Consider the following 14,297-nt stretch of genomic DNA (forward strand, 5'->3'; position numbering starts at 1 on the left):
ATTACTCAGTGCTGCAGTAATATGTTCTCAAGCAGAAGCAGATGTGTCTAAAGGTTTAAAACCTATGCCTTGGAATGAATTGGATAATGTGACATGTTGTATACATACGCAAAATAACATTGCATAGCTTGAGACGTTTCCAAAACTAAGGAAATGATAATTGATTTTAGGACGTCAAGTACAACTCCAAACCCTAGTGGTGAAGGGTAGTAATGTGGAGCATGTGTCCTCATATAAATATCTTGGCACTATGATTGAGGGAGGGCGAGTTAGCGCAGCGGTAGTTCCCTCGCTTTGCACCACTGAGGTCCCGGGTTCAAGCCCGGCGCCGCCCAAGGACTCATGTGCACTTGGTTTATCCCGATCCATGTTTGCTCGCAGGTTTTCTCCGGGATCTCCGGTTTCCTCCTGCTTTCAAAATCGGTGATTAGTTGTTTCGTTATCAAAAACTTCCTTCACCCAATGGAATTTGGGAAGCTGCAGAAAATGGGTGGATGTTACAATCTAAGTGCGGATAGGTTTGCGCCAGGTTCGGCTGCAACTAGCCTAGTTGATGCGATCTGATTGTGATGATTCACCACGCAGCGAAATTACAGCGCTTTGAATCCTCTGAAAAAAGTGCTATATAAATTCTGAAATTAATTTATTTATTTTGATGACAAACTCAATTGGCATACACATGAAGATTACTCAGGCGTGTAGCAAGTGGGGGGACAGGATGGATGAAGTCCATGGGCCCCGAGGGTTCAGGGGACCCGAGCACAAAAGCGAAAATTAAATAAGGGCTGATAATGGAGAGCAGGGCCGGATTTTTATAGCATTGGGCCAGATGGGCCCAGGTCCAGGGCAATTTTGCCCCCCCAAAAAAAAATTTGGGGGCCCCAAAATTGCCCTATGCATCTTTCTTGTAACCCCAATAACAGCATCTTTTTGGTCAAAATAAGGCAAAATTATAAAATTTTCCGCGCTTCGCGCTCATTCAAATTCAGAAATTTATGTTGATCTGGGGCCAAGATAGTCTGAAATTGAATTCAACAAAATATGTTAGTCCCCCTTAGTTAAACCAAAACTTGGCCACTGACTTTAGTGCATATACCTTCCTCGGCATGTGAGTTCGGGGCCTCCAAATTTTGGCCTGGTCCAGGGCCCCAATAAGGTAGGCTAAATCCCGCCCTGGTTAAAAGGGCCATACTGCTCCTTTTCCATAGGCCCCTGATGCTCTTGCTACGCCCCTGAGATTACTTGATCAAAGACTGAACTCTAGAATCACATTGGCACCTCATTCGCTAGTCAAACTGCGTAGCAACGTGTGACCTACAATCCCGGACAAAATGTGTTCGAACACCCAATTCCCCTGTTCTTCTTAGTACAGTGCGCACGCTATACGAGTCACTGGAAACTAAGGATTATAGTAGTGTTATCTCAATGTTCATCTTCAGCATACGTACCCTTCCCCTTTCCCCACCAAACAATGTTGGGAGATGATATGGTGAAGATGAGCATATTGGGCATGCAAACATTATACAGGGGTAGAGAGGGCGACCATTTCCAATAAGCCCTTAAAAGTGTTCGAGTAATTATTTCTAAGATTGTAGTTTTTTTATGTGATAATCAGACAAAGCAGAAGGACATCGACACCGCTGAAGTAATTTGCTGAATAGTATAATAAAGTATTACTTGACTTGTCTGGACTTGACTTGGCTAATCATCAGCATTCGAAATAGGGCCAGTCAGCAGGCCATTGGCCTGTAACTTTTTGGCCTGGCCGGTAACTTTTCTGACTGGCATCTAGTTGCCGGCCCGGCTGGCCGGTAACCTTTTGAGGTCAAGCCCGGCTGGCCTGTAACTTTTTGAGGCATATTTCTAACACTGCTAATCATTCACAAAATCTTAAGAAAGGTTATATTATAGTTCACATTATTTGCCAAATATAGTTTCCATATGTTTTAAGAACATGCTTCTCATTCTAATAAGGTAGGGATTTGACTTGAATTTATAGCCACATTGTCAGCTTTACAATGAGTTCTGCTAACACTGGTAATATGAAATGACCACTCACTGAAACAAATCCATGTAAATGTGCTGGTCTTAAAAGCCTTTCATTTCTAAATAGATAAAGTGAATGTATTTGTTCATCATATTTATGCAGCTTGTATCATTCATTTTTATACGCATATCTGTGGATGTTGACGATTGAGAAAGTTTCCCTCTGCTAACATGACTGACTGTGTCGCTATGGATGTTGTCACTTGTTCCCTTGTAGCATCAACGAGGGCATCAAATGATTCTATGGATAAAAAGAGTCACAGAAAGAGAAGATAGTAAGAAATACATACATTTGTACAATTGACTGTGGATACTCATGAATGTGTTATTAGCATTTTGGAACAGTTATAATTAATGTAACTTTATTTCCTGATCTGCTTGTACTGCATGTTAGCCACACTCCAGCAATAGTGGAATTCCTTTCTTTTGTTTGAATAAACATAGTTCAAAAGCATTTGGAACCGGGTTGCTTTTGTATTACATTCACCTAGTTTTTCGAAAATGGCACATGGACACTTAAAATGACATGCATAAGAATATTTGTGTTGCGTATCCGGATAATATTGTTTACAGAATTGCTAATATAACTGGAATAAGAATAATACAATAATTTCAAGGCTTTATTGGACAAAGCAACTTCAAATACATGTAGTGCAATAGGGGTGACCGAGCAGTGTTTGCCCTTTTTTCTGACTAGTCTAGGGATGTCAATTTTAAGGTTAGAAGGGACCTGACTGAGCCATATGAAAGCCATGTGTCTTGGCTGTATACAAACCTAATCTCAGGACTGCAAGCCTTACAATAGTAAAGGAGACAAACAAATTTGTGAAGCGGGGCAGGGTCACCCATATGCATATGGTGGGCTCAGTGGGGCCATAAAAAGTTAAAAATACTGCATATAACAATAACTATAAAACAAACGTTTAGTAAAGGGTAAATTGGGCAGTCATTTACTTCCGGGAATCCATATTAAATAAATTGGAAGAGAATAATGTACGCTAAGTCCAAAATGAGCTAAAACTTTATTTACAGCTTCGGGGATTATGGTTTAGAACATGAAATAGTGCAATGAGATTTCAGTTTACATGCACTACAATCGTGCAAATCATGTTACAGTTGTCATATTTGGCAGATGAATAGTATTTATGGCACGCTGCTTTTGAACTCGCCACCCAAAAATGGTGGTTTTGTTACGCTTTTCCAAATTGAGACTCCTTCAAATTGTTATATCTCTGCTTAAACAGGTATTGAAGTGTGTTTGGTGTCATGTTGTAGCTAAATGTGTGCCCTAACAGACCTCCAAAGGAGAATAATATTATTGTTTATCAGCTAAGATAGTGGAGTTAGAGTTGTTTGAGTTCAGAATGACCGAGGTGGGGGATGAGGCGGTGGCGGATGAGGCGGTGGCGGTATTTGCAAAGTCTATGGGAAATAAAGATTTTGTGTGTGCGCGTTGAATCAACTAATCATATCTTTGCATCCATATGGGCTACAGACATGGTTAAGAGCTCTTTTGAAAAATTATTTATTCTGCTAATTGTTTTTAATAATTTTGAACTCTTTATGATTGGTTTAGTCTATGAAATGCAAACTTTTATGTGCAAAACTACCTGTTTTCATACTAAACACTGTAGTAAGCAATGCGGATGTCTTCAAAATCTAAAAGTTGCCCTAAATTTTAATTACTTATCCTATCATAGTCATAGTTTACATTTTCTGAGAGGAAATTTGATGAGGAATCTAATTATGGACTTACTTTTTTGTATGGGTTAGGGTAAAATGTTTCAGTTCAAAATATGTTGAATTGTAAAAAAATTTGAACATATTTTGGGACACCCTGTATTCCAAGATTACCAAACAGCTGTGATTTTTTTTTTTCTATTGTCAGTAGGCTCCCCCTAACCTCTAACCAAATCAATGTTGTTTACTTTCAGTTTATAACTGCAAGTTAGTAATAAGCAATACATTAAGTGACCCATTTTTTATTTGGATTTTTTTTTATTCCACCCTGTATAACTTCAAGGTCACCCTGTACAATGAGTTGAAATGTGTATATTTAAATTGCTTTTGCCTCCAGCTTTCCAAAAATGTATACTTTTGCTAGTTTAGGGTTGATAGCTTTGGAGATATTCTAATTTGAATTCTAATTTCAAAATGCATTCAAATTCAATGCATTTTGAAATCATTAATAGACTATGACATGAATACAAATTATCAATTTTCATATTAAAAATACAAAACATCTTGAATTTTTTTTTTTTTTTTTTTTAGGTCAACCATGAATGATCCTACCATTTAGGTCTAGGTCCAGGGACACTACAAAACCGAAAAAATAAAAAACTTAAAATTTTTTTTTGAAATTCGAGTATAGTCCCACCCCCCAATTTTGAAAAATGTTCACCCAAAAACGGGGTGGGACTATACTCAAGTCAGTACGGGTAATTAAAATTTTACAGTAACTTTTAGATTTTGAAGACACCCTACAGTGTTTGATATGAAAACGGGTAGTTTTGTATGGAAAAGTTTGTATTTTCTAGACTAAACCAATAAGTAGAATTGTTTAGCTGTAAGTTCATGAGTCTTTTAGATACTAAATAGAGTAAAAATCCAATTTACAGTCTTTACAGAAGCAGATTATGCACTAAAAATATCAATCCCATAGAGTTTGTGTGTGCCACATCCCCACCTCCACATCCCCACCTCCGCCACTCTGCCCATTCTGAATTCTATGAAGCAGTGTCAGTATTAAAAAGGCTAACAGAATTCTTTTTACTGGGTTGAAAGTGCATTTTATTTAGCAATAAAATGAGACCACAAGCGTGACAATAACTTCTTGCTTGGCAGAGATATCATCATTTAATTTGACATTGCCACCTTTTTTGAGTGGCGAGTTCAAGACGCACGACCACACATCAACACGGTGATTTTGCTGTTCACTCATGGAGATCGAACGACGAACGGCCATCGCAGCGTGTAGTGTACCCACAAGATGTCAGCATTCAACACCACACTGATTATCTCTATTTTATATGCAAAATCTCAACATGAACTGTGAAAAGGTCTAGTGTAGGTTCATATGGCAAAGCCCCAAGAAGTTAGAGAATTAACTGAAATTGCAGGGCAAAAATGCAACCTGGAATTATAGAAATGGATACAAATAAACCTGATTGGTGGGGTCCAGGGAGGCATTTATAAAAATACAAAGACCTTCAGCAAAAAATATTCCAAATATGAAAATATAGGGATTATAGGGCTTTTTGAAACTTTCTAGGGAAATATAGGAAAATCTTAAAAATATAGGAAATATAGGACCGCTTGCAGCCCTGCTCATAGAGCTAAACTGCTCAAATAAAGAAAGTCCACAGTCATACAACCCATCCTACACCAAAAACCTGATCTTGTTATGACAATTTGATTGATACGGTCGTATGCAGAATCTTGTTAGCTCCAATTTGATACCCAATTTGCTACCAAACACTCAAAAGTGACAAAGGTTGATACCAGTTTATGGCATTTGGTGCATTTTCAAAAGTTGCAAATCAAAACGAAGCATGCGGTCGAAATGGCTTAGCGTGGCAATATGGTCAACCTTGCTTGCCCACGATGGGCCCCTGTCGACTATCCCAAATGCGCGCTTTATTCAATTGTCAGTTTAAAACGCATGGATGGCTACAGTGATTTACTGATGAATACTAGAGCACGATGTGATCGATATGACCTAGCGGTTGTTTCGGGCTATGTCAATATGTCAATGGTCGTGCGCTGCCATTCACCTCTACAGGTTCGCGTGGTCTGTTTTTAATTTGCAACTTTTGAAAATGCACCAAATTTCATATACTGCTATCAATCTCTATGAATTTAGAGATTTCGGTAGCAAATTTGGTACCAAATTGCAGCTAACAAGATTCTGCACACGACCTTATCAATCAAATTGTCATAACAAGATTAGGGTTTGGTGTAGGACGGGTTACATGACTGCGGACTTTCTTTATTTGAGGTGTTTAGATGAACACCTTACCTGAGCCAAACACCTGTAAAATGTACAACATTGTCTGATTGCAGCTCTTGTGGGGTTCGGCAGAGAGAACAGAAAAGTATTTTTGCAACTGTTACAGCACTCTTGTTGTAATCTCCTTTCACATATTTAGCAAGCAAAATCTGGAAAAGAAAAAAAAAAATAGGTTGAAGAAGAACTTCTCATATATTTATGTTACCATCCACAGTTTGTAGTCTTCCATTCATTTTTTTTTTGCCTTTAACTATATTCATACATGTTTGATTTTATCTCTGAGCAGCAGCGGACTGTTTGATTTGCCTAGCTATAGGATAGGAGTTTCTCTCTGTAAACCTGTTGACTCCATATTAGAATTTTTGGCCTCCACACATATGTGGAGCTTGTGTTATCATCCAAATGGTTGTTTGTTTTGGCTTGTCCGGGCGGAAGCAAAACCATTAATCTACTCTGCAGCTTAAACTTCAAACTTGGTATGGTGATAGGACATAGTGGTCTAATCTGCTGTATTATAGTTCTATGTCATGTTTTATTTGCATATTTATGAATATTAATAAGCTAATTTGCATATTTTGCCTACATTTTCATAAATCTACTCAGCAGCTTTTATTGCATATTTTACCCACATTTTCATTAATAATCCACTCTGCAGATTTAACACAACATCGCAACAACCAATCAACTTCATTCTTGGTATATTGCGATAGTATACATGCATGGTGGCCCGATGTGCTGTATAGTTTTGCATCATATACTATTGGCATATTTATGAATATAAACCCTAATGCTAAATATGGTTTTTGGCTATCAGAAATTAAAGGAGAAAGAAAAAAAAAAAAGGAGAAGATGAACAAATTTTTCACTTGGCAACCTGGGATTCAACCTTAGACACCCACTTGTAGCTACGGTGGTGTCACTGGCCCATCAGCCATCGATTCCCTGGGTATGACAATGCATACATGTGCAGTGGTTTTCTTTGTAAGATTTTATAGAGTTAAGCATGCCCCAATGAAGGAAAATGTAGGCCTACTAACCCTAACGCTAATCATGGGTTTTGGCTATCGGAAAGGAATATGCCTATTTTGTATTAAAAGTATGTACTTTTGCACACTTATGCAAAACCACATACTTTTGGAAAAGTAATTGTACATACATGTATACCGTATAATAAAAAACCCTTTAAAAGGGAGTGCTCAGGCATGATTGGAACACATGGTTGTGCAATGTAGGTTGTTGGTGCTGAATAATGTCGCGTTTCTTATAATTAGGGCTAATGATATTGTTTTATATGTAGGCCTACATAAGATTAAGATATCAGATTGTGAAGATCCTTAAGCATTTTGATTAAAAGGGTAAATACGTTCCACTAGGTGATTAGCTCTTCAATATTTAGAGACTGCATATCTACTAATGTAGAGTCTGTTGGGATATGTATATATAGGATATGATGTGTGATAGATAATGATAAGGTTTCTTATGATTTGGATGATTCATAAATAGTTTTAGGAAATACAGTAAAATTTTAACGTTCCAGAAGGCTGATTATAGCATTGTCCAAAATGATAAGAATATCCCTTAGTCTGTTTTTGGTATTTTTGTTTTGTTTTTGGTAGGGAAGTGCAAAATTATGATGAAGCTGGAGGGGATCATGAAATAAATAAAAACTTGTATAATTTAATACAAACTCAATTAAAATTGTATGAAAACAACAAGGCTTTAATTAAAGATGATTTCCTTCAAATTTTAAATTTGTTTTATACTCAAAATGCTGAAATACTGCTAGTAATAATTATCGGAAGGGTTTCTGTCCATTTTGAGCTGAAATAACAAGGTAAAATGAAAGAAACCCTGCTGGTTAGTTATTTTGGCCATTTAACACGCAGTTCTATATAGGAGGACATAATGTCACAATTCTTTGAATTATATAAATGACATTATGTCAAACTTTGTTCTGTTGACCTACAAACACAACCAATTTGGCTGATTCCATTTAGGTGCAAGTTGTGACATGTGTAAACATTACAAATATGCCAAAAAAGTCAGGTTTGAAAAATATTAACCAATTTCATATTACATGTATAAGATGGTACATTGTGGCTTTAACATCAGAACTTACCATAGTCTTTAGAATAAATCAAAAGGCAATGTGTTATTTTAGAAAATATTGAATTAGAATACAGTTAGCTTAGAATATGTATGAATATAATATCTAGAAGACATTTTGATGATATTCATTATGCACTGGACTTCAACTTGAAAGAGGGTTAAAGCAGGGATATGAGGTAAAAGTTAAAGGTTTAAAACTGGATCTATTAAAATGCTGAAAACCTCATTAGTGCCACTTTCAACTAGAGAGTAAAAGTAAAAGTTGAAGGTAATAATGAAACTAAACCTATTCAGGTAATGCATCAAAATACTGTGTGCAATGTAATGGAGAAGGTAAACATTTGGCCTTAAAATTCAATGTTGTTAATAATGTTGTTAAATGCTGGACTGATTATATCAAATCCATACCCTGGTCAGAACAAGCCTTCTTACCTCTCAATGCAAATTTAAGTAAGAAGTTCATGGGTATTTGGTATTGTACATTGTATTGGCCATGTACACTGACCTAGCTGGCAAACAAAATCTGATAAGTTCATGAGCAGTATGTAATTTACTAACTTGAACTTCCAGACCACTATCAATCTGTCAACACCTATGATTAATATCATCCCCAGGTTAAAAAAACCCTTCACTATGGGCTACAGAACACAGTTTTATAAATAATTTCATGGGAAATGAGGCTAATAGTCTATGTCCACCTCAAGTTAGATATCTCACTGCTGCATATATATTATGAACTATGTCATAGGGAGTGAGGTTAATTTAGTAGCTAGCATTTATAGTCTGCATTTCCATTACCAGGCATTATCCTATCAAATATTATACTATAAAATATTTCTAGTGAAGACAAAGCAAAAGCATTTGCAGAAGAAGCCTGACTTGGAGCTACTTAGGTTCAAAGGTCAAGGTCTAAACTGAATGTATATATTCACTCAGGTGTACCTGAGCAAAAAATATGAAATAAATACAGGCTAGTAGTGAGTACATTGTACATCAAACTGTACATGGTTTTGTATGCAGATATAAGGCAGTTTTGAATACTTTGCACAGTATGCATTTTTGAAAAGATTGCATGTGGTGTGGCTATATAGAAGAACGACTACAGGTGCACTTAGCATTACTGATATGCTTCGCCCCCGGGGCTTCGCCTTCGTGACCTGAACTGAGTTACTTGTGAACTGTGGAATCTTCAAATTGGCACATAGTTACGCATTCGATGCTAGAGTCCATTGCCATCGTGTTTTTGGTTGATGCATTGATTTGTACCGTAATTAATATTCATAAAACAGCATTCAAGCTTTGACTATATACGTTTTGCAGCCAGAATGGTGGAAACTTAAGTGAAAGATATCCTAATTAAAAAGGAACATTTTCTAGGGTGAAATTTTGTGTAGAAACTGAATCTGACATAAACATTTTTATCAACTTGAAAATTTTCCCCATAACACTGTACAGGCATATTTCTGCCTGAAGTCCCAAAATTTGAGCGAAAATTGGTGCAAAAAAAAAGTCCTTCAAAATGGGGATACTCAGCCCTGGCTAAACAAAAAACTACTAGCATGTATTTTTGCATAAACCGTATAAATTTGTTCCAATAAGCTCCCATGCCCCAATAAGCACCCACCTACATGTAGGGTATTTTCAATTAAGGGTAACATTACATGTAATGTTGAAGTGACAGTTAGACGTCAAGTCGTCAATACAGTGAAATAGTTGGAGGACTACAAGTCTAGTGTAAACTTGCAATGCATTGTCTGCACCAGAAAAGCTACTAGAACGCCTCAGGACCTATAACATAACGTAATTGCCTCTAATAAACGCCTCATGTAAAGATTACATGTAGGTAAACCAGGTTAAAAATAACTGTCCACCCAAAATGACTTTGTTAAGTGCCCTGGGTGCTTATAATGTACATGTATGTAGAAATTGCATTATATGGCGATAGGCCTATATATATATATTATGTATTTTGCAAAAGTACTGTATACTTTTGCATACATATGCAAAACCACATACTTTTGCCAAAGTTCCGGTATGTATTAAATACTATGTACATTGTAGTTTTGCACACAGCACATGAGGTAGTTTTCAGTCAATAATGACATAATATACAAATGTATATACTTGAATTATACAAAGTATGCATTTTTTTTTTTTTTTTTACCACTCGGGTATAAGCCCACCCCCTAGATGGCAGATTTCACTTCAAAAATGGGGGTGGGCTTATACCCGGGTGGTTACGGTATGTAAAAATTGCATGCAGGAGAACGACTACGTACACACATGGAAGTATGTTGCAAAAGTATGTAGGCCTACTTTTGTATGTACATAAATTTTGTAAATTGTATACAAAAACACATACCGTACTTTTGGAATTTAGTAAAAGTATGTACTTCTTCCCACGTATGTCAAAGCGGACACCCTCACGAAATCCCTATTGGTTTGTACAGGGCCTTTCAGTTCAAGAAAATTTTCTCAGCACAGAAAATACCAATTAATTTAGTATGGTAATTTATTTAAAAGTTGATTTCCTGATAAGAAATCGAGCTTAAAATTATTTCATCAAGAGTATTTATTTGTTGCATGTTTTGTGATTTCCCCATTGAGTGCAACGGTAAGTGTCCCCTTTGTGTCACACTAGGGGCAAGATGGAATAGCCCAATCATGGCAAAAGTGACATCATGTTGACCGACAGAATCGCAATAAGTGCAATGGATGGAACAACCCTGACCGAGAGAATTGGCTATTTTGAACTGTCGCTAGTACAATGTACATGTACATGGCATTCATGCTTAGATTTCAAATGCAATGGTCTCGTAAAGTTTTTGTCAGAGAAGAATTAGGGGTTCATTCATGAAACTGAGGGCCCGCATGATTGATTGTTTATGCCTGAGGCATATGAATAAGCCCCTTTCATACATTCCCAAACATTCAGTGATTGTTTTTCATCAAATAATAACAAAAAATAAGATGTAAGATTCTTAACGCGATTTTCTTGCATTCTTTTCTATACCGAAATCATCACGCTGAAGTAGCCGGGCATGAATTAGGGGTTCATTCATATATTTTCATGAGTAAATGGTTTTTAGTCATGAAAATATATGAATGAACCCAGTTCATACATACCAGTACATTTTGTGATTCTTATTTCATAAAAATAATAACAAAAACGTACAAGCAACATTACCGTATATCAAAAATCATGATTTTCCTTATTTTTCCTACCTGGCGATCGCACATCCGGGACACCAATCACGCGCCGTTACATAGTGTGAATGTATGAACGCTGAATATGCCCGGCTCTTGACCAAATGGCAGGCTGTTATATAGCACAAATGTATGAATGTCACTTGTTTACATTTTGAGAGCGTGTGCACAGTCTTGAGTACATGTATTTACGGAGGTGGGGTACTGATTGGCTGAATCGTATCAACAGACAGATAATCTGATTAGCTGATTGTGCATCATATCGTTACTCATTGCAGATCGGCGCCTTGAAGTGAACACAAAGTTCGCCAGACGTCGACCATTAACAGGCGCGCCGCACCGCGAAATCTGAGCAAGGGATTGCCGTTGACGTTGTTTTCTGAAATCCAGTGTAGCCTCGAATGTGAAGCTCATGATCATCGGTCACTGCGGTGCACAAATTTGTGACTTGACTTCTCGAGCAAGGATACATTTTCAATTGAATGAACACTGACACAGCCTCGTCAGCCTGACATAGTGTGACAATTGTGTAATGTCGAGCCATACGATGGGTGTACTGTACATGTACATAGCTGTACACAATGTACCATGTCATGCATTGCATGACATGATACTGAGCTTAAAATAGCTAATTTGCAAAGAAACTCAAACGCTTACCTGGCTAGGAATGCATCAACCACACCAATTACTTCTCTGGCTTGACTGTAATAGATTCTCAAAAATTTTGAGAAAATGAAATGTTTTCGAATACACTGCAAAACAACACACTACCGTTCGCTCAGCGTAATAGCGTCATAGCGACACCGTCGTGTGGAAATTTTTCATCATTGCGAAGGGAGACAAGCTGTGTGATGATAAAGAGAACACACCACAAAAACCTTCTTCGCATTGATTTTATACACGCAAAGTTATGAAAGTAGAGTTCACGTTTATGTGCAAAAGTAGATATTTTCCCAGTTTTAAAGTATAAATTATGTATATCATCTTAGAGAAGAACATTTTGCATACCATGGTCATTAGCTTTAACATTGCTCGGCTACTTGTTGAGAAAATCAGCGATACATAAAAAGACCGATTTGACGACTGCTAACTACATTTTTCCCTTGTGTATTCATGCGCAGATAGTCTTAAATATTGCCCGAATATTCCCGTTTCTTTTTAACCTGTGTGACATTCACAATAAGAAATTGTATTTAAACACGATTTTGAACACTAAAATTGCTAATATTATATCAATTTGTCACATTTTGAATGTAAAGATGGCACTATATGACTGATAAACTTGGGCAGAAGCTGGCAGAAGTCTGATTTAGTGGTATAAGCCCTTGAATTAAAAAATGACCACGTGGTGATACATAACTGGGTGGGATATTTCCTAAAAATTGCAAAAATTCTTAAAATTATTTGCGAACCACGCAAAAGGTTAATCAAAATTGTTAGGATATAATGCAATATATTTCTTAATTCACATTTGATTCACAAGTTGACAAATATTTTTATAGTTACGAACACGTAATTTATCACCAAACTCGATACAAAAAGTCTATGCAAAACATCATACTTTAAAAGTATGTCGATAATTATGCTATACCGGGCTTGCGACTTACAACCGTTCCCGTGAACACATGACGTGCTGCCGTATATATATGACTCATACATCCATGCCTACTTTATAACACGATATAATCCTCTTCCTTATCATCATCATTTCATGAACATCAAAATGAAAGCTTGTTCCTTTGGCTGATTTTATTTTATTTCCTGGGTGTGCGTCAAGGTGTAAATATTTTAAAACATTTTCGTCTTTTCTTCAAATAGATTGTAATATTTAGCCTACAAATGATACAGTAGTTATGGTGACCATTATGGAGGCCTACGTATATTAATAAGCCGATATTTTCAAAATGATACAATTTTCCTACGGAAAGTAGTAGGCCTAATGTTGCATAGTGATAAACCGCGTGACGCAGTAACAACATTATTTCGACGTCTTATCCTGTAGTGCAATAGATTTCAGTTTACATGCAGCATGCGCTACAATCGTGCAAATCATGTTAAAGTTGTCATTTTGGCAGATGAAAAGTACTTAGTGCAGTGCTAATTAATCTGCTATATGGAGGCATTTTAACGGCACCCTCATTCTAGTAGAAAAAGAGCATTGAACTTTGCATAGAGGGTCAAGTTCAAAATTAATCAGACCTGCTCAAAACCAGGGGCGTAGCCAGCTTTTTTGGTCAGGGGGGGCAAAATAAAATTGTTGGGGCACAGAAGAAAAAAATGACAGTTGCATCATACAATACATAGAGACAAAAGGCTTTATTGGGACGATGTGCGCGCGTAGCGCACAAAAAAATAGTTTTTTACACTATTTTCGCCCATTATCAGGAAGGAAAGGGCTTAATCTTTGCAATATGCGAGCGTAGCGCGGAAAAATTGTGTACTTTCGGGCTGAATTTCGGTAGAAAAGGGCTCCTTGCCCCTTTTCTTTTCCTTTGCCCTCCTGATTTGCCCTTTTATTTTTTGTCAGAGGGGCACTTTTTTCTTTCATTTTTTGTCAGGGGGCCCTACCTGCCCCCCCCCGCTGGCTACGCTACTGCTCAAAACTCACATCATCGCGATCCTCTGGTAATAACGTTTCAGACAAAATACTTTGACCTACGGTTATGAAGTTATGGGCAAAAGAGTAACATTGTGACGTCACTCATAGGTGCCTCTGTGACCAAATTTACGTATGTATGCCGATTTGTCTTCACGGTTATGTAAAGACGTGATAGAAGCATGTAGGCCTACTGTTCATTTAAGCTACTGTAGAATAATCCATGATGGAAATATTAGAGTTTCAAAGCACAATCGTTGGGGCAAATTAGAGGTGGTTGAACCGGGGACCTCCGGTTGTAGTTGGACTTTGTATTGACCGTCTCACTTC

At 37.1% G+C, this 14,297-nt stretch overlaps 1 long non-coding RNA gene across 1 annotated transcript; it reads right to left on the reverse strand.

Moving 5' to 3' along the window:
• Positions 1-1,646: 1,646 nt before the first annotated feature.
• On the reverse strand, positions 1,647-12,157 carry LOC140162761 (uncharacterized). The gene is made up of 3 exons (XR_011860342.1): positions 12,029-12,157; positions 6,065-6,204; positions 1,647-2,287 (listed from the first exon to the last, which is right to left on the reverse strand). It is a non-coding gene; the product is annotated as an uncharacterized lncRNA (long non-coding RNA).
• Positions 12,158-14,297: the final 2,140 nt, after the last annotated feature.

Source organism: Amphiura filiformis, chromosome 10, assembly GCF_039555335.1.
Source record: "Amphiura filiformis chromosome 10, Afil_fr2py, whole genome shotgun sequence".
NCBI classification, from domain to species: Eukaryota; Metazoa; Echinodermata; class Ophiuroidea; order Amphilepidida; family Amphiuridae; genus Amphiura; species Amphiura filiformis.